Raw genomic sequence first — 25,677 nt, 5'->3', positions numbered from 1 at the left:
GTGTCACTTTTTAAAAGTCTTTCCTATTCCAATTTTATTAAAAACAGTCATCTGAGTTTTTCAGAAACTACTTTTATGGTTTTACTTTAAATATTTTTGATCCATCTGGAATTTATTTTAGTGTAATGAGTGAGGTAGGAATCTAGCTTAATTATTTTCCAAATGGCTAGCCAGTCATCCCAACACTATTTATTGACTAATCAGTCTTTCTTCCACAGATTATACTAAATTCTCAAATGTACTTGCATCCATTTTTAGACTTTCTGATCAGTTCCACTGATCTTTTTATTCCTAGTCTAGTATCATACTATTTTAATTACTTTATGTTTTAATATTTAGCAGGTATGTCTCACTTTGTTACTCTTTTCTTTCAGATTTTTCTAAGTAATTTGATGCATCCAATCATCTGCCGTAAAAATTTTTGAATTATTTCTTTACATTTCACAAAATCATTTTCTAATTGGAATCAGAGTGAATTCATAAATTAAATTAGAAAATTGATATAATAATGAACCTTTCTATAAAAGAAAATGTTATGCCTTCTTATATATTGACATCTTCAGTAGAATGTTAGTTTTTTCTTTGTTTTTTAATAAAGTTTACTCTTAGATTTTTAAAAATTAATTAATTAAGTAAGTCATTTGGGGGCTGTGTTGGGTCTTCGGTGCTGTGTGCAGTCTTTCTCTAGTTGTGGCGAGCGGGGGCTACTCTTCATTGCAGTGCACAGGCTTTTCATTGCGGTGGCTTCTCTTGTTGCAGAGCACTAGCTCTAGGCGTTGGCTTCGGTAGTTGTGGCACGTGCACTCAGTAGTTGTGGCTCGTGGTCTCCAGAGCGCAGGCTCAGTAGTGGTGGTGCACGGACTTAGTTGCTCTGCAGCATGTGGGATCTTCCTGGAGCAGGGCTCGAACCCGTGTCGCCTGCATTAACAGGCGGATTCTTAACCACTGTGCCACCAGGGAAGTCCCTATTCCGAGATTTTTCATGTCTATTGTAAATTGGATCTTTTCTTTCTGTATAATCTCAAGCTAATGTTTTGGTGTGTTAGGAAAGTTAATGATTTCTTTATTTTTTTTAACTAGTATGCTTAGTGAATTTTAATTGTTTCCCATTATTATTATTATTATTATTATTTTTTGTGGTATGCGGGCCTCCCTCTGTTGTGGCCTCTCCCGTTGCGGAGCACAGGCTCCGGACGCGCAGGCTCAGCGGCCATGGCTCACGGGCCCAGCCGCTCCGCGGCATGTGGGATCCTCCCAGACCGGGGCGCGAACCCGGTTCCCCTGCATTGGCAGGCGGACGCGCAACCACTGCGCCACCAGGGTAGCCCTGTTTCCCATTATTTTAACTTGCTTTTATTGGGTTTTCTAGACAGCCACTACACTACTTGCAAATACTGCCTCCTCCCTTACAATATTTGTACCTTTTATTTAATTTTCTCATCTAATTTCATTTTTTAAAATAGGAAAAACATCCAAGTAATAAGAAAAAGATGGGGAATTTCTCCAGGAACAAAGCTATATCAAGATCCTTGGATAAAATGAAATGCTAAGGATAACTCTTCTTGTTCAAGGAAGCTACTTTTGTATACAGTCTTCACTATATGAATCGTTCTTGGTCATATTTTCAAGCTCAGTGCACACCTCTAGCCCAATAATTGCTCTAATAATTTTTTTTAAATTTATTTTTTTGGACTGTGTTGGGTCTTCATTGCTGCACATGGGCTTTCTCTGGTTGCAGTGAGCAGGGGCTACTGTTCATTGCGGTGCGTGGGTTTCTCATTGCCGTTGCTTCTTTTTTTGTGGAGCACAGGCTCTAGGGCGCCGGGGCTTCAGTAGTTGTGGCGCATGGGCTTAGTTGCTCCGCGGCATGTGGGATCTTCCTGGACCAGGATCGAACCTGTGTCCCCTGCATTGGCAGGCGGATTCTTATCCACTGTGCCACCAGGGAAGTCCCTCTAATAATTTTAATATAAAAACATTGATAGCTGTGGACATCTGTAAATAACCAAAATGGAAGTCATTTACACCATGCTTTCAAAATGCACTTGTTTAGCTTTACATTGCCAATAACTTAAACCATATGGAAAGAGCAAATTCTCCTGTACAAACACATTCTACAAGTGGCATGCACAATAAGTGATAGCATTTGACAAGTTCTTACTAGTTTATTTCTTTTCAGAGACAGAAAAGCCAGTTGTTACGATCAGTGTAAAGTGAAAAAACATGTACCCTAACAATCCAAGAGGTCTTTTTTATTTTTGCCTGTGTTAAATCATGTTTATACAACAGCAGCTTTGCTGGACAGGCTGCTATATATACACTCCTATTCCCTTTGCTCCTGTTCCAGAAGCTGAAGGGTCAATGACATAGTGGTGCCTATTGAATACCATTTGTTATGATGTTGATAACTTTTCTAAGCATGAAGTTGAAGACATCGATGGACTTCCAATGATCTTCAAGGGATCTTCTGACTCCCTTGAAGATCAACTTGAGAAACAAAAGTGAGCTTCACTCCACCTAAAAAACACCAACTCAGGCTTCTCAGCTGAGATACTGTAGGGCAGCTATAGGACATGAATAGGAGTAACACACAGAAACTAATTACTTAAACCATTGATCCCCCTCCCTTCTCTAATAATGAGGGGAGTGGAAGTGAAAATACCTAAGGATACCCAAATGTCTATGAACATTTTTTTTTTTGGCATGGGATTAAAAGTAACCCCTCTGGTGTGCTTATGTGTATCATGGCCCTTTTCCTGTATATCGAAACACTGGGGCCTGGAGCATCAGCAGAGAGGCAGGTAAGAAGATGAAAGTGATGCATGTTGGAGGTTAAATAAAACCAAATTATGATTGCTTGAAGATTAGGGAGTTCTCCAACTAGTTAATTCTATTTCTCCAGGTGAACGCAAGCGGCTCTTACACTCATTGTGAAACTGTGAGGGAAGAATTAAATTGATGATTTGGTTACATTTAGTATTTTAATTTGATTTCAATTGAAGATTTAGTATTCTTTGAGGGTGCTATATTAAATAACTTACAAAAAATTTTAATGACTAATTTTGGTGAAACTGTAAATGATCACTATCCAGGTTTAGGGGATATTTTTTTCTTTTTTAAACATCTTTATTGGAGTATAATTGCTTTACAATGGTGTGTTAGTTTATGCTTTATAACGAAGTGAATCAGCTATACATATACATATATCCCCATATCTCTCTCCTCTTGTGTCTCCCTCCCTCCCACCTTCCCTATCCCACAGGTTTAGGGGATCTTGAAACCAGTTATAAATGGAAAGCTTTTCATAAGAACCAGGAGCATAAGGAGAGAAAAGAGACAAAGGTGAGAAAGGACAAAGTAACAGTCTATATTTTGAGAGTTGAAAAGGTAAAGATAAGGGAAGATAATCAATGATGTAGCGTGAGATGGTACTGCATAGGCAGTTACGTGTGCTGTGGCTATTAAGTTACAGTTGAGTGCTAAGTTCTAAAAAACTGAAAACAGAAAGAGTCTTCAAGACAGTGATTTTCAATTTGTTCAGCTAATCAAGCAGCCATAACCCTTGGTACTCTGTCCTTCTATCCCAAAATAGTTACACGTTTATGCTATTATATGACTAGGAACAATTTATTGTCAGAAACTGGGACTGTATTTTAGGTATAAGAGCTTCTGAATCTTAAAAATAATAGTACACAAAATTTATTTTAAAATTATGTGTTTAGAATGATGGATATTATCTATCCATCTACTCACCCAATGTAATATGAAGGATGAGCTTTATTGGTTGAGTAATAATTCTGAATTTAATTATTTTGTGTCAAATTATATAGATATCTGCCAGAAGATAAGGAGAAGCAGGCACCAAAAACTTTAAGAAAGTGTTCTAGAAAAACTTAACCTTGAGAAACTCTATTCACTAAATTAAATTCACTGGGATTTGAATAAGGGAAGAAAAGTTGAGGTAGAAAGTATCTTTCTTCATGTGTATTTTTTTGTAGACATGCCCAGTAACTATTTATTGTATTTAGGGTCTGGTTTTTTTCTAGGAGCAAAATATTGAAGTAGAAATAAAATCTCTCCATAATTCCTCAGACAATTTAGAAATTCTATGCTAGTTATATTGATGAAAATCACTCCCATGTTCCTAGTACTGGGAAACTTTGTTGATTCTTTAGTGAATTAATCAGGACTTTTACAGTAGTAAGAAATGGAATCATACACCAAATGATTTTGAGGAAACAAATTATATTTCATTGATACATGTAACTAGAAAGGATATAAAGATAAGTCACAAATCAAGGAAGAACTGAATTGGAGATGAGATTCACTCCCATTAGGATTCTGTTCATCTCTCTACTTGTCTGTGCTTAACTGATTTTTCTTTTCACTTCCCACAACCGGAATCTCCACTCTCTCATTTGTTTTGTTACAAAACAAAAGGTCCATAAGGCGTAGAGAAGATGGGACGATGATTAAGTTGCCTCTTCTTTCCTCCCATTCACTAAGTGTATAAGCTTCTGCAGTACAAAAAGCTTAGGTGTCGAGAAATAATTTTCTAAGTCTGAAGAGTCACAGCAATTATTCAATCTACTTGTGTAGATGGCAGTACCATGTTGGTGGGGACAAATCTCTATCAAATTCTCTAATTTTCATGAGGTTTTTCTGAGGAGTTGAGGAAAAATCTGTCCCTAGTGGCTCTAGATAGATTGGCAATCTCAAAGACCCATTGAAACCTTTGCTTTGTAACTTCCAGGTAAAAATGGATGATTGAACACACACCCAATTTTACTCCCTTCATAGCCCCACCAAGAAAAATCAGAAAATGGATTTTTAATGTTTTTAATTTAAATTTTATTTTTAGTTTCTTTTTAATTTTTTTTGCATTTAATTTTTAAATAAAACTTTTAAAGATAACTTTCCATTCATAGTTATTACAAAATATTGGCTATATTCCCCATGTTGTACAATATAGCCTTGAGCCTATCTTACACCCAATAGTTTGTACCTCCCTCTCCCCCACCCCTATATCACCCCTCGCAACTGGCAACCACTAGTTTGTTTTCTATATCTATGAGCCTGCTTCTTTTCTGTTATATTCACTATTTATTGTATTTTTTAGATTCCACATATAAGTGATATGATCCAGTATTTGTCTTTCTCTGTCTGACTTATTCCACTTAGCATAATGCCCTCCAAGTCTATCCATGTTGCTACAAATGGCAAAATTTCATGCTTTTTTATAGCCGAGTAGTATTCCATTGTATATATATATAGCACATCTTTTTCATCCATTCTTCTGTTGATGGACAGAGGTTGCTTCCATATCTTGGCAATTGTAAATAATGCTGCTATGAACATTGAGGTGCATGTATCTTTTCTAATTAGTGTAGAAAATGGATTTTTTTTAAAGAAATAAACCCAAAAGGATTGGGGAAAACAGAAGAGGGAAAATATACAAAATTTTGGGAGAGCTAGAAAGCAGATGGAAAAGTGGTACTGATTTAGCATACTTGAGAAAGTTATATCTCGTCTGCAGTGGGAACAGTAAAGAATGAATTTAGTTTATTTCACAAAATCCTCTAAAATGTCAGGAATTAGTGACACATTCTCTCTATGCAGGTGCTAGACTGCCCCTCCTCATTCCAATAGAAGACCAGAGGTTTATTGCTTGGAAGGGATAATACAACAGGACTGTTAGATGCAGATGCGGGACAGTTGTTGATTAAGGGGTACTTTACTGAAAGTAGGATTCTGAGATGTCTAGTCCTTTCTGCCCATTTGACTCCTGGAGTACCAGAAGCCAGGCCTTTATCCTCCAAGAAGGACACTGGAGGAGTCTCTTCAGAGGAATTGTTCCCAAAGACATCTAAATATCTAAAGATTCTGAAATTGAGAGAAAATCAACAAAATGTCCTAGCCAAATGATCTTTCTGTGAGGTCCATGCTTGATCATTATCCTTCATGCTCATATCTTCAAATCAGTGTCTCAGTCCCCTATCCTTACATATGAACAGATAATCATGATTACTGGCCATTTGAGGAAAGGCTTTAACATAGAACATAAAAAAGAAAAAAAAAAACGAGGGGGAAAAGCAACAATTTGGAGGAAACAGAGGCTATACAATAAGAAGAAAATGATAAACAATCATTAATATCCTCTGGGGATAAGAAGGTAGTGCAAAAATGAGACAAGCAAGAGCTCCTAGAAGTTAAAGACATGATAGTAGGTAAAAAAAAAAATAGGTGGAAGATACAGTTGAGAAAATCTACAGAGTGTAGCAAAAAAAACAAAGAATTGGCAGGTGGGGAGAAAAAGAACAAACAACAGTCCAGGAGATCAAATACAATTATCCTAGTGGGAAAACTGACACCAAAAAATTGTCATGCTGTTGATAAGTAGAAAGTCTAGGATTCAATCCCAGGCAGTCTGACTTCAGATCCTGGGGATTTTACCATTTAGCCTTTCCAAAATTCAAGAAAGAAAGAATAGGAAAACAGGTGAAGAAAACATCCTTCTCAGAAAAAAGTTACAAATCATCCAGCTCAACAAATGAAAAGACACACCTACCAAGGCAAATCTCAGTGAAATTCACAAAACTAGAGATAAAGGAAAGATCCAACAATCTCCAAAGACAAAAGAACAGGTCACAAACCAAAGAGCAGGCATCAGAAAGGCACTGGAATTCTTGACATAAACACCAGGATATAGATAATAGAACAATGCCTGTAAAATTCTGAGGCAAAAATGACTTTAAATGGAGAATTATATTATTATATAAACTATTAATACAGTGAGAATGAAATAAAGGCATTGTAAGACATGCAAGGTCTCAAAAAAATTTCCTTTCATGTACCTTAGTCAGGAAGCTACTGGAGAAAAGCTTTATGAGAGTGAAGAAAAAAGAGGAGATTTGGAAAGAGGTGAGGTGAAGGAAATCAATTCCAGGGGTGTAAACGGTCCATGTAAGTGTAGGCCAGAGGCTCCAGGAGTGATTTTTTTCAAGGAGACAAGATTAACAGAATATCTGATGTATCTGAACTCTTAAGTGGAGATTCAGACAATTGGCAGGGAGTTCAAGGTTTGAATTTAAATTTATGACAAACACGTTAAAAATTAAAATTTTAAACAATAAGGCAACATTAACCTCAAGGAAAAATGTAAAGATTAGCAATAAAGTCAAAGTAATCCTAGTCTTTTCAATGACACAGATTTGAATTGCATTTAGAAAGTTATACTAATGTGAATACTGAACAATGACATAACTAACATTGTGCTTTAACTATATTGGAAGGATAAGGGACTGGAAGCAAGTGTATGTATGATGCAATGGGTGGAGAAAAGAGAGCCACATCCTCAGCCCCAGTAGGATGTCAGTAGATGATGCCTAATACTGAAAAAAGCAAAAGTAGCATCACAACAATGTATTTTCAGAGATATGGAAGTAAATAACAAATATATTCTCTAAAAGTACTGTTTTTCATAATAAATTTTCCATGGTCATTGCAGAATAATTTAGCTCTTTTATTATGTGCATGAATAACTGAAAAAAAATTCCTTCACTTTTGATTATTAGAATTTTCTTGTGACTAAGATTACTTGGAGTGTAAAGTCCTCTTACATTGTGTAATTAAGAGCATTTACATGCAGCAATTCATAAGTAGAACACATAATATTGTTATATATAAAATATCTTTTAATTTTGCATATTGTAAAATCCTGTTAAACCATCTTTAAAATCCCTTTAAAATCATCTCTTACTTAATGGATTCTGTATACTTATGGAGCTAGGCATTTTCCCCAGTTTAAAGTGAAGTTTCAGAGACTAAGAAAATATTTTTAAACTGCCCAAGATCCCTTAGGAATTTTGGGAGAGTAACAAGATAAGAACACAATATTCCCAATTCTCTGTCATCATGCCACAAAATCATGTTGAATTTTCCCAAATATTTTAAAAATAATAAACAAAAAACCCGAATAATTTGAGAATGCCAAAAAGCAAAAAAGAAGTAAATGCTGGCACCATTGTAAGCTAATTATGCATATTCGACAAAGACTCATGAATTCCCTGTCAGATTCAAAAGTAGAGAAATCAATTTCCTCCAAAGCTGTGGCAATCCACAGTTGAATAAAGAATATAATTGTAACAGGGAAGAACCTTTTGTATTCTATTACAAGTTAATCACTAAAGGGATGTTTTCTATAAACTTAAATTATACATAATGGCCTCCCCTTTTAGTATAAAAGAAGCCTGAATTCTAATTCAGGCAAGATGGTTCTTTGGGGCATGAGCTCACCATTTTCTCGGTTTGCGGACTTTCTGAATAGTCATTTTTCCCTGCCTCAACAGCTCGTCTCTTGATTATTGGCCTGTCCTGCAGTGAGTAGTACGAGTTTAGACTTGGTAACATAATGAATAAGTATAAGTAGCAGAATGAGTGATAAGATCAAGTATATAGTGTGGGTAAATATGGTTCAAGGCTAATTACAGTATAATGTGAAATTAACGAAGGGTAGAGAAAGCTAAACACACACACACACGCGCACACACACACACACACACACACACACATACACAGAAACCAAAATTTTATTCCAATTATTTCCATTACTGGGACTGATTATTTGTTTTTGATTGGATGGGACCTCAGCTCATGTTTTTAGATCAAAATATCATTTAAATCTAGTATATATGAAACCTTTCTTCCTTAACAAAATATTAAAAGAACAGAAACAAGTGAGTAAATATGGATTTGGCCTCAGGTTTCCTCTTCTGTAAAAGTAGGATAATAGTACCCATCTCATAAGGTTGTTGTGAAGGTTAAATGCAATAGTGCAGGGAAGCAATTTGCATAGCCCTTGAAAACATTTTAAAGGTAAACTCTAATTTCAATGCTTCTGCTTAGTTCTCTATACTGTTCTTCTGTTTAGAAAATTACCTTAATATTTTTAAGTGATGGCAGGGTCCTTAGGCATAGTCTGGAAGGAAAAAATTGAAGGGGGAGAAAAAAGGAAGAATAATTGCTCTGCATAATATACTAACAGGAACTTTCAATTAGTTGGGCATAGGGGTAAAGACTGGAGGTTTCAGGGGTTCTGGACAGGGAGGAGAGGAGTACAGTAGAAGAGGAAAGACAGTGAGAAATATCCAAAGATGGGAGACACACAGTTTAAAACAATCGTCTAATGATTAATTTTATTTTTTCCTTTTCTATGCTGGGCATATTCCTCCACCCCAAATGTTCTGTTTAATAAAAAACTGCTATTTACCCAACAGTCTTTTGTTAGTGGAGCTTTGGGAAATGAACAGGTGGATAAGGATACAAAAAAAACATCACAGAGGCAAGGCAGTGAGTGGAGATTGGGCCTGGGAGTTAGAGATGTCTGGATCCTGCAAGCCTCTCACATCCCTACACCATCCCAAGAAACACCTGGGAATTGTGGAGGGGCCTGAATTTCCAGGGTCTACAGAGTAGGGAGCTGAGAAAACTTGTTAAGATTACCCTAGAAGGCTGGAGAATTTGGGCTTTTTAGGATTAAATCAGCTGCTCTTCTTTTGTTTAGCTAAAATAACTTAAAACACAAATAACTATGACAGATGATAACTAGCCACTGTGGTTCACTAAACAATGACACATGATGAGTAAGTTTTAATGATGTAGGGGGAATGGATAAAAAAGTTTAGAATGTTTAATATTTATAAAATTGTTTCACAACATTAGCTTAAGCAATTATCACAAATCTCTGAGACTGTAGAACCTCTTTTTATTTTTAATGAGAAAAGTAGACTCAGATATGTTAAGGAACTTGTCCAAAGGACCACAGTGAGTATAGGCTTTCCATTACACTACAAAAAATCCAAACCATAGAGGGAAAGAGAGAAGACAAATTTGACCTATTTCAAATTTTGCCCATACCCCTTCTGAACAGATAAATCACCTTAAAAATTGATTATATGCTTAGTATTATTGCAGCTGCCATTTTAAGATATTAATGAGTGTGGTTTTGGTACTCCAGGATGTTTTTAAAATTTTTCCAAAAATTAATGTACATTCTAAAAGAAGTTACTGTAAAACAGAGAATGTCACTCACCACCCAGTTCTACAAGGATTAAGTCACTGGTTACTGCAGTCCCTGAATTCAGGATGAAGAACAGGATGAGGCACTCGGAGCTTTGGGAAAACAGACAAAACAGGCCCTTAGATAGTTAGTTATACATATTCAGGAAAAATTTTTATGAACCCAGATTCTTGCATCTTCCCATACTTAGCAATAAAATTATTAACTGAGATATCTGTTCTTCATGACTAGCACTAACTTTCTACCAAGACGTAAGTTGGATTTTATGTACTCCTTAGCCAAAATCACATATATACTGGCTTTCCCTGCATCTTTTTGGAAAAGTTCCTCAGAGCAACCTGAGAGGCTGTCTCCTGGGATATGGTCCTCAGTAAGACACTGAATAAAACTCAACTCACAGCTCTTACATTGTGCATTTTTTTCCCCAGTCAACATTACCCTTGAGCTTGATTGTTTTATCAATATTTTTATAAGGAGACACATTCCCTTCCATCTTGTTTCTCTCTTTTTCCCATGATCTTTTAACAAAACAAAAATTATTTTAATAAGTCCAGTTCCATAAAGAGGAAATCTTTAAGCCAAAATGAAATAAAAGCTAGTCTGGAAATATACCATCTTATTATCAAAAAAGTACTGATGGAAGTATGGGGTCTAAACACAAGAATGGGGCAGGAATTTAATGCATTTTAAAAGCAAATATTCTGGGGAAAGCCAGAATAAATTGAACTTAGCAAGTGAACCATTAAAGAAAAGAGCCAACTACAGTTTATAAATTTTATGTTCATGATAGAAACATATTGGCTGATGCATTCAAAAGACTATGCATGAATGAGTGCCCAATATGTGGTTCTGCATCATGTCTTTAAATTTTGGTTTTCTTATGATGACCCACTGGAATCCCTATCTAGCATGAATTACATACATATCTGAGACAATTTGGGTACTAAATTTCTATTTCCCAAGTGTGCAATTTTTCCCCCCATTGGTGGTGGTTGCTATTCATATGCTTGGTGTTGAAAAAGCCAACTTTTCCTTGCTTCCTGGCTTCTAGTCATAATCAAAATGAAAATCCATTGATTGAACACTGGTGATGGTAATCTTAGTGTTTTGCCTGTTCTGTCAGTCTTCCCATTAAATTGTATTTGAGATAATCTGATATCATTTTATGTTAAAATAATAGCTTTCTTTGCTTACATGGTGTGAAAGATTCTTTGTACCTGTGCTTTATTAATATTTAGTGCTATTGAATACAAAGCACCATTCTGCTAAAAAAATTATGCCAAATATTATGTAACAATGGAGCCCAAAACCTGTACAATCACAGCATCATACTAGCAACAATGCAGAACAAACACAGACTAGAGTCAGCAACAACTACAGAACACATTGTGATTCTTCCATTAGATTTCATTGCCTGAGAATATTCTTCTCTGACAATTTCATCTATAGTCATTTTATTTACATGAATTCGAATACAAGTAATTTTTTAAAAGTTGATGTATAAAAATCTCAAAATGGCAATCCCATCAAACAAGACCGCTGGAGTATAAGCACCTAATTCTACCACTTACCAGTCATATCTCTAACCTTTTTATATCTCACCATCCCTACTGATAAATGAAGATAATGACAGTAAACCTCATAGGATTATTGTGAGGTATAAATGAGAAACTGAATGGTGAAAATAGGGCTTGGCGCATAGTCAACATTTGTTATTTATTGTTTCTCGGTTTTTGTTTAATAGCGTAATTATTCATGCTGAATGTATTATGTTTTTAGCTGTAAGTTTTAGGCAAAGTTAGAGTGGTCTAAACACACAGAAGTTTGTATTCTCACTTAATAAGAAATCTGGAGATTAGGCAGTTTCCTCAGAGGCTCAACAATGTCAAGGTGTTAGTCAATGTTTCTGGAATTCTTTTGGTCTCTGTACCCCCAACCCCTGTCCACAATCACATGGCTACACCATTACATGACAGTATTCAAAGCAGGAAGGAAGGCAACAGGCAGCAAAAGAAACGTTTTTCCCCAAGGAGATTCTCTTTATGTCTCATTTTCCCGAAATGGGTTGCATGCTCACTTGCAGGCCAATAAAAAATGAGATTCCTATGACTGATAGAGACTAATAAGAAATTATCCCCTGTGCCTGGTGCTGGGGGATTGCTACTCAAACAAAATTGTAGTTTTGTTTGCAAGGCAGAAGAGTGGAAAGGTATTAACAAGACAAAGGATAGGGTGACTGAGTTTCCTTCCAAGGCTCTTTTGTGATAAAGCTTGACTAACAACGTAGAGCTGAATTATTACCTGTCTGAAGTTCTTTGTCATTTCAAAAAATAGCAAAAGGAGGCCAGGACTTATTATTTGCTTTTTCTTCTAAACAACAGAGTAAAGAACGGGTCTATAAAATTGTATAAGGAAATTTACTGTGTGTTGATAGGTCCTTTTCCTCAGTGGTGGTTTGTTCATTTTCCCTGAATGATCCAGGTTAATGTTTCCATTTCTAACTATATTCTATATGTTTATCCACAATCTCTCAACATAGGTATAGACAGATTTTTTTGTTTATTATGTTTGTGTTCTAAAAAAATAGGTTGGCCAACAATCCCCACCTAGTATAAATTACGTACATATCTGAGAAAAAAAAAATTTTTTCTAACCATGTAAGATATCTTCCAACTCTCTCATTTTTGAAGTTCTGCATACAGCTGATCTCCAAGAGACTTACTCAGCAATGAATGTTAAATGGATGAAAATATAGGTAAAACTTGTATGTAAAACAAAAGAATGAAAAACCGTACTAATTTGGAAATAATGCAGGTAGTCAATTTGAGGACTTAGTTCTTTAAAAAATGCAAAGAATTTGATTACCTTTCATTGTGAATAATAGTCAAAAATAAAAATTTCTATTCACAGAGTAAAAATTGTTAGATTCACCCTTAGGTTTTGTATTTATTTTCCATTAGGCAGGAGTTCTACATCAGTATTCTTTATTTTACCCACTGCTGCTTTTGGCATAATGCACCCCCAGTTTGCTGTGGATGTCCCTTTACACCAATTGTTTCTAGGGTATCATAGCAGCTGTCAGTGATACAAAAGTTCATGAGAACATCATATGATCATTGGTTCATTTTATCCCCACTTGGCTGTTCCAACCCCATGTAGCTAATACTATATTACAATATGTTACTCTATGAACCTGGTCCAAAGACAAAAGAATACTGTGATAAAGAATTGAAAAATAGTAGAGATTTGTCAATACCGAAACAGAATCAAGTTCCTTTAGGAGGGAATGATTTTCTGGTAAATTAAGATGCATGATTTATTCCCATAAAAGGTTTCACAAATGATTTCTACCACATAAGGATTTTTCAGCACTTTTGAGGAGGTTTTAAGATCAGCAGTTTCTGTTCAAAGAATATACTGACCCAATTCTTCAATAGAATGGGTAACCTATAAGAAGAAGGTATATAATTCACTCACATGAGAACACGTTGATAAGAAAATATGTGGACTAGACATCTAGGCATTGGTTTCTTATGCTCTGCTAAAAATTAAACCAAAACCTATGGATAAATAACCTCCAACCCAAGTCTTCATTTCTGATGAGGAAAGAATAGAAAAAAAGCGTCATGGCCATCAGCCCTGAGAGGTGTGGTGACTGTATTCAAAGACTGTGATCTTCGGTCTCCTAGCTTTAATTGGCCTCCTGGGGTATGTAAAATGCTGTGTGTGTGTCACACTCCTAGAGATCTTGGCACAAACTATTTACAGCTGTTTGGAGCCTTAACATACAATACAAAGGGCCTGCTGGGTCTGGCATTCGCTGACACAGCCTTGGAATCAATGGAAAAGTCTGGCTTCTCTTTTGAGGTCCTCATAGTGAAGGATTTGCAGACTGTAAAGTATACAAGAAGCTAAGAATCATCCTTAGCACAGCCAAAGCTCTTCTCTGCAGGGCTCCAGGGAGTCTGGTTAGTACACTTTTTCTGCAGCCCTGGAACATTTTCACCTTCTTCACATGAATAACGTCTTCCACAATAAAAGACTTTACAATATTTTGCCTACATTTGCCACACAAATGGATTACAATATAAGACTGCACAGCAGAGGTGGTGGCAGACTAGTAACCTGTGGGCTGAATCCAATGCACAGGCATCTTTTTCCCCTCGGTTTGGATCCTCATAGTGTTTCATTTTACTTTGTTTAGTTAATTTGAATTAGTTGCCAACTTTTAAAAATCAGGACGTTTAAAAATTTTTTTTTCAAATTATTGATTTCTCTGGAAAAGTCAGATATGGCAACACAAGGTCTAAGTTCCCATTTGGCAACAGATAACTGGGGCTGGGTAGCAGCCACCCTCTTTGGAGGGGATATGGGTCTTAAATGCCAGAGCCCCTCTGAAAGGCCTCATGCATTCATGTTCCCTGACTGGCACTACTAGGCACTAGAATTAGCAACCACTCTAAAAAGAACATGCCTTTAAAACACAGATTACAAGCAATAAAGAACAACTAGGAGTAATATGTCAACAAAGTGAGAATTATGTTTTATTTGGCAGACTTTCTGAGGACTTCAAGCCCGGGAAACAGCTTCTCAGATATAGCTCTGAGGGACTGCTCCAAGGAGGTAAAGGAGAAGCCAGGATATACAGGGGTTTTTGCAACAAAGACCAGGTAGTTGGAACATCAAAAAATCACCGTTAATGAAAGGAAACCAGATATCTTAAGTTAATAAATTTAGCACTTTTCCATGTATGGGAAGATGCAAGAGTTTCGGCTCATTGAAATCATTCCTTTGATATGCACCTTAGCTACCTAGGGCAAGTATCTTGTTCTTTCCCATCCTGAGTCCCCTCAGGGTGTACCATTTGGGGTGGCTACAGTGGCTGAGGGCTTGGTAGTGGGCAGCCTGTTTGTTTCCAACACGAATTCCCTCAGGGCTCACCACTGGGGCAGCTGTAGTGGCTTGATGGCTGCAACATCCTTTGTTTACTGATATGGCAGGCAACATTTTTCATTCACAAATATTACACAGAACATAACCACCTCTTAGCTTGCTTAAGCAACATTTTCCTATTTTGCTTAAGATATTTTTTTAAAAGAAGTAAAACATTACATATAAGTTCAAGCTCCCTGTTTATCCTTCCAAATTTCAACCCTCTTTCTCCAACTATATATATAAAACCACAATTTGAAGATGCTCAAGTCCTTTATACAAAATGTCTTAGTATTTGCATATAACCTGCCTACATGCTCCCACATACTTTAAATCATGTCTAGATTACTTGTAATACCTGATACAATGTAAGTACTATGTAAATAGTTGTAAATACAATGTAAATGCTACATAAATGGCTGCTAGCACACCGCAAATTCAAGTTTTGCTTTTTTGGAACTTTCTGAATAATTTTTCCCCAAATATATTCAAACTGCTGTGGATACAAAGGGCTGACTGTATACCTCAGTTTATATATTCATTTTTCTATTGCTAAAATTTATGTCATTTGCAATTTTTCACTATTTTAGACAATCTTGCTGTGAACATTCCTGTGCACACTTTCCTTTGCACATGTACAAGTTTCTTTATGATATACCTAACAAGGAATTGCTGAGCCTTAAGGTGTACATATCCTCAGTTTTCTCAGATATCGTCAAATTTCTCTCCGATATTATTTTATATAATTTACCCTATCAGCAGTCTATGAGAGTTCCTGATACTCCTCTTCCACACTAATACTTGTCACTTTTTTATTTTTTGGCAATTTAATGGAAGTAAATGGTATTTTGTTATTGTTTTAATTTGTATTTTCTTGATTACTAGTGAGACTGAGCATCTTTTCATAAATTTATTGGCCTTTCAATCTATCTGAGATTTACTTGGCTCTCTCTGTTCATTTTTAATTTTTTTTTTTTTTTTTTTTTTTGCTCATTGATTTGGAGGAATTCCTTACACATTTTGGATACCAAATCTTTTGTTGATTATATGCATTGAAAATATCTTATTACAGGCTTTAGCTCATCTTTCACTTTTGATGCCTTTTATTTGTATAGCAAATTTCCATTATAATGTAAAAACTGTCAATTCATTCTCTAGATCTGTGCTTTTGGGGTCTTGCATAAGAAATCTTTATCTATGCCTGAGTCGTGAAATATTCTTAAGTATTTTCTTCTAAAAGTTTTGCTTTTCATATTTAGGTCTTTAATCAACTTAGAATTTATCTTTGAACATAAGAATCTAATCTTATTTTATTTTTCCAAGTGAATATCCATTTGTCCCAGCACAATTTACTGAATAGTCCATGCTTTCTCCAAGTTTTCTCCACGGATGAATATATAGAATTTTGGGGCTATCAGTTCTGTTCCATTGGTCTATTTGTCTGTTTCTGTGTCAGTATCACACTGTCCTAATTACTGTACTTTTAAGATAAGTTTTAATACTTTGTAGAAAAAGTCTCTCCTTTCCTTTCTCCTACCACTCCTCCTTTAAAATTATCTTGATCATTCTTTAGTTTTGCTTTTCTACATAAATTACCTTTTCAATTTTCTAAAACAAACAAACAAAACCCTGTTTGCATCTTGATAAGAATTGCAATGAATATTCAAGATGTATTTGGGGAGAATGGAAATGTTTACAAAAGAGAGTCTTATTCATGAACACGGTATATTCTCCATTTATATAGGAAATTGTCAATAAAATTTTACAATTTTCTCCATAAAATTTTGCACATCTTTAAAACTTTAATGCCTAGATTCCTTATAAAATTTAATCTATTTTAAATATACATTTAAAAAATTACTATAACTTCTTTTTTTTATAAATTTATTTATTTATTTTTGGCTGCATTCGGTCTTCATTGCTGTGCATGGGCTTTCTCTAGTTGTGGCGAGCAGGGGTTACTCTTGGTTGCGGTGCATGGGCTTCTCATTGCAGTGGCTTCTCTTGTTGTGGAGCACGGGCTCTAGGAGTGCGGGCTTCAGTAGTTGTGGCACGTGGGCTCAGTAATTGTGGCATGAGGGCTCTAGAGCGCAGGCTCAGTAGTTGTGGCTCACAGGCTTAGTTGCTCCACAGCATGTGGGATCTTCCCGGACCAGGGCCCAAACCTATGTCCCCTGCATTGGCAGGCGGATTCTTAACTGCTGTGTCACCAGGGAAGCCCTCTATAACTTATTTCTACTCTTTTCTCAGGGGTAGACAAAAGGATTCTCAACCAATTTTGGGGAATTGATCTTGAATCTAGCAACCTTCCTGATTTTTATTATCAGTCATTATAGTTTGTTTATAGAGTCCTTGGATTTTCTATTAAGATAATCAAATCATCTTTGTATCATAATAATTTTATTTCTCCTTTTTCTAGCCTTAAACTTTTGGTTCTATTGAACTACAGAACTAGTTCTATAGAACTAGCATTAGTAGGTATTCTTACCTTTTTAGCATACATGCAATTTTGAAATTTCACTTGAGCTAAGACTTATTAAGATGAAGGAGTAAACTTTTCTGGTATTTTTCAACAACTCGCACTTATTTCAGTTTAACTAATTAATTACCTTAAGAGACATTTGCTACCCAGACAACTACAATAGCATCCTAACAAATCTTCTTACTTCAGCTTTTGTCCTCACATAAGTGACTTTTAAAAAATGTAAGTAAGAACGCAACACTCCGCTGTCTAAAATTCTTCAATGACATTCCACTGTATTATACAGTAAAATCTGAACTTCTTCTAATGCTTAATCTCCAGTCTCAGTTCTTATCCCTGGGTCTTACCAAGGCTGGAGATTTTACCTCTATTGAGAACCTTCCCTGACCACTTTATTTAAAATAGTCCCTCCACTCTATCCTGCCCTCCTACTACAGTTTCTCTTTAAAACACATCCTGTTTATTTTCTATTCCAGCACATATCACATTCTGAAATTATTTTGTTTATTTGCTTAGTTGTTTATTGTCTTCAACTAGAGTATAAGTTTCATGAAGGCAGAGCACTTCTCTGTGTTGTTCATGCTAGTACCTCCAGCACTTAGACTAATACTTGGTACATAGTTGGTGTTAATAAATACGTTTTGAATGAATAAATGAAAAATAGTTATTCTTCCTTCTGCCCCATAATTATTCCACATATTAGCTCTGTATTGTCTGACTCTGCCTTGATTCTAAAGAAGAAAATTATCAGATGTTGGAAAATTTATCAAGAATAAGAATAAATTTCAAACTTTTATAGACAGCTATTTTAAAAGGTGTATCATTCTTTCCTAAATTTAGGAAGTTAAGCAAATGCATTTCTACTGGATGGACAGACTTTCCAGGTGAGTTGGCCCTCAGGTTCTAGTCTAACCTAGGTTCTCTAGGGTAACATGACTTCTTGGCAATAGAACTATGCCTCTCACAGTGGTTCTACCACTGTGCCATAAGTCTAGGTCCTTTCTTGACTATGGATAATTGTGGGATATGGGGCCCTAGTATCTGACTTTCAGGACATGAAAGTTGTTTCATGTTTTATTGCCTCTTCCCTTTCAGTGTCTTCCCTCAAGAAATTCCTCTACCTTCTATAGGCTTTCTCCCACAAATATTCAAGTTTATTTCACTTGTAGAAAATAATGGTTCTCAAAAAGATAGTAGTTTAGAATCCCAGCCCTTTACAACCTAAAACTTGTATACTACCTTCAGACCCCAGAAAGTCTAGACCCTAAAAACACGGTGACATTCATTCCCTCTCTGGAGACTTCATATCCTGCTCCAAATGCATACTTACCTCTACCGGGCAAGAGTTGGAGCAAATTATGCTATGACCTCAAATACGTAAGCTAGCATGGGAGGAGAAGAAGTGAGGATTGGGGTGGAGGCTGAAACCAGAGAAACTAACTCAACAGAGAGGTTTGAAGGCAGGTCCAAACAACATATTAAGTCCACTGTGGTCCAGGAAGCCATTCTGTCCTATGTTACAACTCTAGAAATGGGGAAGGGGCAGCTTCAGGAGACAATCAACACTTGAAGTCAGGCAAATGTTTCCATTATGTCTATTCATGTAGAGGTCATTAATTAAGGTTGTCAGGAGAACAGGTAATAAACAGTTGAGAAGCTATCATATACCATGCACATCCAATCAGTTCAACAAGTGAGCCTCAACCCCTTCCTCTGTCATATGCCCTCCATTTGGGCAGTCAACTCAGCCTTATTATTTCAGTTTTTAAGACATCCAGAAGCAGGTGGTTCCAAAGTTATAAATTTAGCAGCTCAAAGCAATTGTCAAGGACCTGGGATTTTTTTCTTCCTTCCCCTCTGCTGCCATCCTTTATATGTTGATCTTGTCAGTTTTTTTTTTTTTTTATCATGGCTGCAAGATGGCTGTAAGCATCACATTCTCACCAATACATATCAAGCAGCAGAAGAGAGATGAATCCCTGCTTCTGTCCATGTTAAAGTTGAGAAAAAATTTCCCAGAAGGCTCCCAGCAAACATCCCATTACATCTTATTGGCCAGTGTTTCACGCTTAAAAAGATCACTGATGAGAGAAATGAAATAATTATGACTGGTTTACACCAGTCAACATTCACTCTCTGGGGCTGCAGGGGGCCCGTTGGTTTTTAAGCTTTCAAATACCTGAACAAAATCAGAATTCTATTAACAAGGAATAGAAGCAAGAATAGCTGTTGAATAGACAGTTTTAGCAGACACTGTTCGTGTCCCAAACCATACCACATAGGTCTACTCTGAAGGACTCTCACACACTTGTTTCACTCTACTTGAAAGTGTTTTTTGCCTATGAGAGCTTGCTCTGCCAGCAGGAATCCTCAACTAATGAAGATAGAAGGTGATGGGTAAATACCCCAGCCTCCCCCGATTAACGGAGTATATTCCACACAATCTCCCAAAGACTCACCAGTGGAATGGTGCCCCACTTGCCCACAGGGTAATACACTCATTCATGTACCTCATTGACTTTCCTCCTTTCAGTGTCTCACTTCTTCACAGTGCTCCCTGGGGTCACAGCCAAATCATTGTCTTGGTTCTGCTTTTGTAAGAACTCAACCAGGTCAGCAGTCAACAATGTCTCCTGTCAGCTCAGGAGCTGCTCTTCTGTGATGTCTTACCTGGTCTCCAATAAAAAGTTACTTATTCCTTTGTATGACCACTATATTGTATAACCCCCTACTATAGCACACTTTAAGTGTGTTTATTTCCTTCTACACTGTCCTAGTCATTGCTACATTCCTACTGTTGAGCATAGGTGCCTGGCACATAGTACATACTGACTAAATGTTGAATACATTGACAGAGTCCGCTATGTGGTTTCTTACCTGGGGACTCCTCTCAAAAACCAAAATATCACAAGCCTTTGTGCACCCCAGTCATGCCCCTCCCTTCTCCCTTTTGTTTTCATCACTTCCATTACTCTCTGATTCAGCTGCTGCCTCTGAGGTTTAATCTCTGAATTTCTCTAGGCTAGCAAGGTATTCATATGGGATAAATATGCTCTCTATAAGCGAATGTACCTCAAGACATTTATTTTCTTTACCCATATTTCAGCATTCCCAATCTCCAAGACAGATCTTTTAACCTAAACATTGCCTCACAGCTGGCAGATCCTGTCCAGACCCACTGAACTCCAGCTCACTATGAAAGCCAATAATTCACTGGCCTAAAATGGGCAGCAGGGCAGAGGGCTGCCCTTCTGCTGCTGCAAGAAAATTTTATTTGAGAAACTCTAATTCTTAGTGACATATTTAGTATATTCCCATTTTTTTCCTTAACTTTAGTGCCTCATCAGTAAAACTGAAACTGCCTTCAAGAATTGAAAGAGAGTAGCTAGGAAATGAAAGTCACATGGATAGTGTAGTGGTTGCTATGTATTTGTCTTCCCCTTCCTCTTTAGAAATTCAAATCTTATGAGAAAAAAATAAACAAAATAATAGTTACTGTTATCAATAAAATAGATGATAATTTCTGGAGAGTGACAGTTAAAAGGAGAAAAAATAGAAAACTTGGATCTTTGGGCAAATTTTGAGAAAGAGAGGAAGAATGAGATTTTCAGGCCAATGTGAAGCTAGAGCAATGCCAACATAACTACTGACATCATTGGATTAGTATCAGTGTATTAACAGCTGTCGTGATGAAGTTGGCTTCTCAAACTGATATCCAGTTGTCATTTAGTTGACTGCAGTAAACAGGAGCAATGAAAGTGGGGAGAAAGTGGGGAGAAAGTGTGGAGCTACATCAAGGGTCAGATAGAATAATCTGCAAGATGAGTGTGGCTCAAATATTACCCTTATGTCTTGCAAATGCTGGACATGGTGCAAGAAGAAACATGTTGCAATCAAGATTTCAATTCCGTTAACAGAGGTAGATTTATTGTGGAACTAAATTAAGCTAAGTTTTAGGCTCCCTTCACTTGTACAAGTCCCTCCTAAGGACCAGTACTTAATTTACATTCATTTTTTTTTCAAAAGGTGTCCCCAAATTATATGAGCTCCAAGGTCTAAAACACCTACATCTCTCCCTGCCAGTTAAATTTAATTTTTAAGGGGCTCCCAAAAGATATCAACCAACATTGTAATTAAATACCAGTTGAAAAGAGAGTGTGAAGGACTGAAATTCGGACAGACAAACAAACAAACAAATATATAGATAAATGAACCATATAATTCCACAGGTACTTATAAACCCTGATCAAAAGGTTTAAGATGCTGTCTCTTTAAATGTATTATATGTAATTGAGAAATCAAGACATAGGCACGTAAAAATAACTATTGCAATTAAAATTGAAAATGGGAATTATTCATTTAACAAATGTTTATTAATTATGAACTCTGTGCCAGGCACTGCACTAGGCACTGGGTAGCCAATATTTATTAAAACAGACATGATCAGCCTTCATGGAGCCTACAGTCCAGTAGGAAAGAAACATTTAAGAAGCAAATAAATGAATAAATGAATGAAAGAAATTTTTAAAATTGTGAAAAGTTCTGTAAAAGAACCTATCAGGTTGCTAAAACAGAAATTAAAGAAGAAACCTCTTTTAGATTTAGAAACCTCTTTTAGTCAGTGAAGGTCTCTTTGAGAAAGTGACACATCTAAAGGAGAGAATTATCAGCCAGGAAAGGAGATGAAAGGAAATACGTTCTGGGCAGACATGTAAAGACCTGAGGTAGGAAATAGCTTGGTCTAATTCAGCAACAGAAGGGAAGCTATTGTGGGTAAATACAGTACGGGGCCAGAGACATGAGATGAGGAAAAAGATCCTTGGTATATTCTTCTTGCAGATGGAGAATTTTGAGTATTTGCCGTATTACATTTCCTTTGTAACTTGGGAAGTGATGGGATTGGAAAACTGATCTTGGTTCTTAGACCACAGTAGTACAAGTAGCACAAGATCCAACCATTGCATTCCAAGAGATCATTTATAAAAGTTAGTATAAAAGAAGAAAAATTAAGTATGTATTGTTTTATAAAGTTCTTACATTCCATTCTCTCTCTAAAAAAAAAAGTATGTATCTTTGCTGGCTTGTGTTTTTATTAAGTTAGAAAATGGTGAAAACCTACCTCTTAGTGTCCCACATAAGAAATATTGTAATTGTATACCAACACTATCATTCATCTGGGTTATAAAAGAATGAGTAAGGCTGTACTCCACCCCATCTTTGGAAGAAGTTACCCCACTGACCTTAACCTTAACAGATGAAACTTATTTTACCTCCCCTCTTAAGATAGAGGTGGAGTGGGACAGGAAGAGCAATTGCAACTGTCCAGACTTCTGAAATAAAGAAAGAAATCTTACCAGCTGAGGTCTGATGAACTGTATGGGTAAAATCTCATTACTCAGTATTAAGTTGGATTAAAAACAATAAATGGACTTTTGGTAAAAATATTTTCACTGACTTCTTTCTCTTGGAGTTTTAAATCCCCATTTCACTTCTTAATGAAAGAACCAATCAATTAGGACTTGACAAAGAGTATGTGGACAGGGGCCTGAATATACCTGGACTTGAAGCCAATGACTTGGAGACTGAATTTTGATTTTAATACAGTGGAAATCCATCAAAAAGTGTTAGCTTGGAAAATCATTTGGCCCAGTTTATGTTTTAAGAAGCTATATGCTTTAAGAAGTAGCACAGATAATAAATTCCATATTTATTAGAATTAATTAGAGATTAGTGTGTGCTGACCATAGAGAGGGGACTTCTGAGTGGAGATAAAATGAGGACTTTAAATGATGGGTACAATTAGAGAAGCAGGGGAGAGAATAAGAAAAGGGCATTCATGGTAAGTGCAATGAAATGAGGAAAGGCTTTGAGTGGGCTGGAGTGGGAGAAGATACGGAGTATGCCCACCTGACTGAGGTATATTAAGTTCCGATCAAACTGTAATGGACTCTGCACATCGGATGAGAAACATTTAGGTAATAGGAGACTCTAAAAATGTCATATGCATGATGTAATGGAAATAAATCTTCAGAAACACGAATTTGGTGGAAATGTGAAGAGATGATCAATTTTAAAGTAGAGAAAGAAGTAAAAAAAAAAAGTAACATGAAAAATCCGAGGAACAAAATACAGTCTGAAGTAGAATATACATTTCCTATTTTACTTCCAGTTAAAACTTAGATAAACCTGGCAATGGTTGTGTTATTCTCTGATTATCAGGCCAGGGAGAAATAGAGAGCAAGACCAGGATAAATACAGTTAGAACTAGGGTTAGCTGTAGGAGGAGACCCAAGGAAAGGTGACAAGAATCAAAATCACACTGAACATGGCAACTTGGGCTTGGATATGATTCAGTGGTATTCACTGAGCCTAATAGGGAAGGTGGGGTATGATGGCTGATGTCATGTATGTTCTGATATAATCATTAGTCAGCACTGTTAGAGTCAGATATGTGGTCCTAAGTGGGTGGGAATGAAGGGGAGGCACCAGAAAGAAGGAACACTGGCAGGCTGGGTTATTCATTAAAATCCATGACGGAAGTTAAGGAATTTAACACACTCAGTCATAATACAAGTACCCAAGGTTGCATTTTGGGTATTCTGACAGCAAGTAGGTAAAATGCTAATTAAATATCCCAACCATTGGGGAAAGGGGACATATAACACCTTGCAAGCCTTGGTTCCAATGGTCTCTGGGCCTGGGCAAATCTGAGACCGCTTTTTTTTTTTTTTTTAAAGATTTTTTTGATGTGGACCATTTTTAAAGTCTTTATTGAGTTTGTTAAAATATTGCTTCTGTTTTTTATGTTTTGGTTTTTGGACCCGAGGCATGTGGGATCTTAGCTCGCCAACCAGGGAGACCAGGGATCGAGCCTGCATCCCCTGCATTGGAAGATGAAATCTTAACCACTGGACCTCCAAGGAAGTCCCCTGAGACTGCTTAATGTAGGGAGGTGTGTGTTGTCATGCAAAAGAGCCCAGGGACCTAGACTCACAGCCTGGGTTCTCTCTGCCACTTACTAGCTGGAGGACAAGTTATAAACCTCTCTGAACCTCACTTTCTTTTTCTAAAATATGTGGATACAAATATACCTAAATAGCATGGTTGCTAGGACAATGTAAAAGTGCTTGATATAGAAAATGATTTGTTAAATGGCAGCTTTAAAACAAAAAGTAATGATTAAAAAAAAGTAATTATGTCATTAGCAAAAACAGTCTGGAACTTATATCAATTGTTACCCTGAAGGACTTTTATACAACCTTAAATACCTATTCCTTTCCCAAGTACTCTGAGATAAAGAGGTCATAAGGATAAATGAGTATCGTGCCTCTGCCTACTGGGCCACAAATAGGGATATACTGATGGTAAATAACAAGGAACATCAAACATAATGGTTCAGAATGTAGAGTGATTCCTTGGTGAGTCTGATCTTTATATTCACCTCTGGAACACTGCTATCTCATGGCGTTTTGGAAAAGCCTGCTCAGAGTTCAAGGAAAAATTCTTATAAGCATCAGGTCCTTATGAAGACATTTGAAAAATGACAGAGCATTGGGTCACTTGGCTGTTGGTGCAGAGCAAAAGTGTTCCACGTTACTGAATCTGCACACGGAAAAACCCAGTATGCTTACAGAAGAGGACTTCAAAAGACTGACATGCTACTTTTGGGTATCATGAAAGTAAACTTATGTATAAAAGCAAAGTTATTACAGAAAAGAAATGGTGGGTATTTAGGAAATGATGTAGTACAGCTACTGAAAGCTCCTAAAAACTAAAGTAGAATTATACAGAGGGAATGTGATCCCACAGGAAAGAGAAGAGACTGTTTAAGAGAGAATTCCCTCCATGTGTTCATCTAGAACCTGTACTCCCACTATCATAGCACTTACCATCCTAGAATGTAATTGACCATCTGCCTGTTTCCCTCATGAATTCACAAGCTCCAAGAGGAAGTCAGTCTAACTTGTTTACAGTTCTGGTTACAATCCCCAGGGTCTAGCACAGTGTTTGGCACACAGTAGATGCTCAACAAATACTTGATATTAAGTAAATAATTAAGCTAGTACCATAGAAAACACTGTATCTCCATATGGAAGATAGGTAAATACAAGGAATTTTGTAGGTGAAAAAAAAGAAAAGAGGCAGTGCAGCACAGAGGCAGGCACTTTTTTTTTTTTTTTTTTTT

This window comes from Physeter macrocephalus, chromosome 15 (assembly GCF_002837175.3).
Source record: "Physeter macrocephalus isolate SW-GA chromosome 15, ASM283717v5, whole genome shotgun sequence".
Taxonomy (NCBI): domain Eukaryota; kingdom Metazoa; phylum Chordata; class Mammalia; order Artiodactyla; family Physeteridae; genus Physeter; species Physeter macrocephalus.
This window is presented reverse-complemented; position numbering follows the sequence as displayed.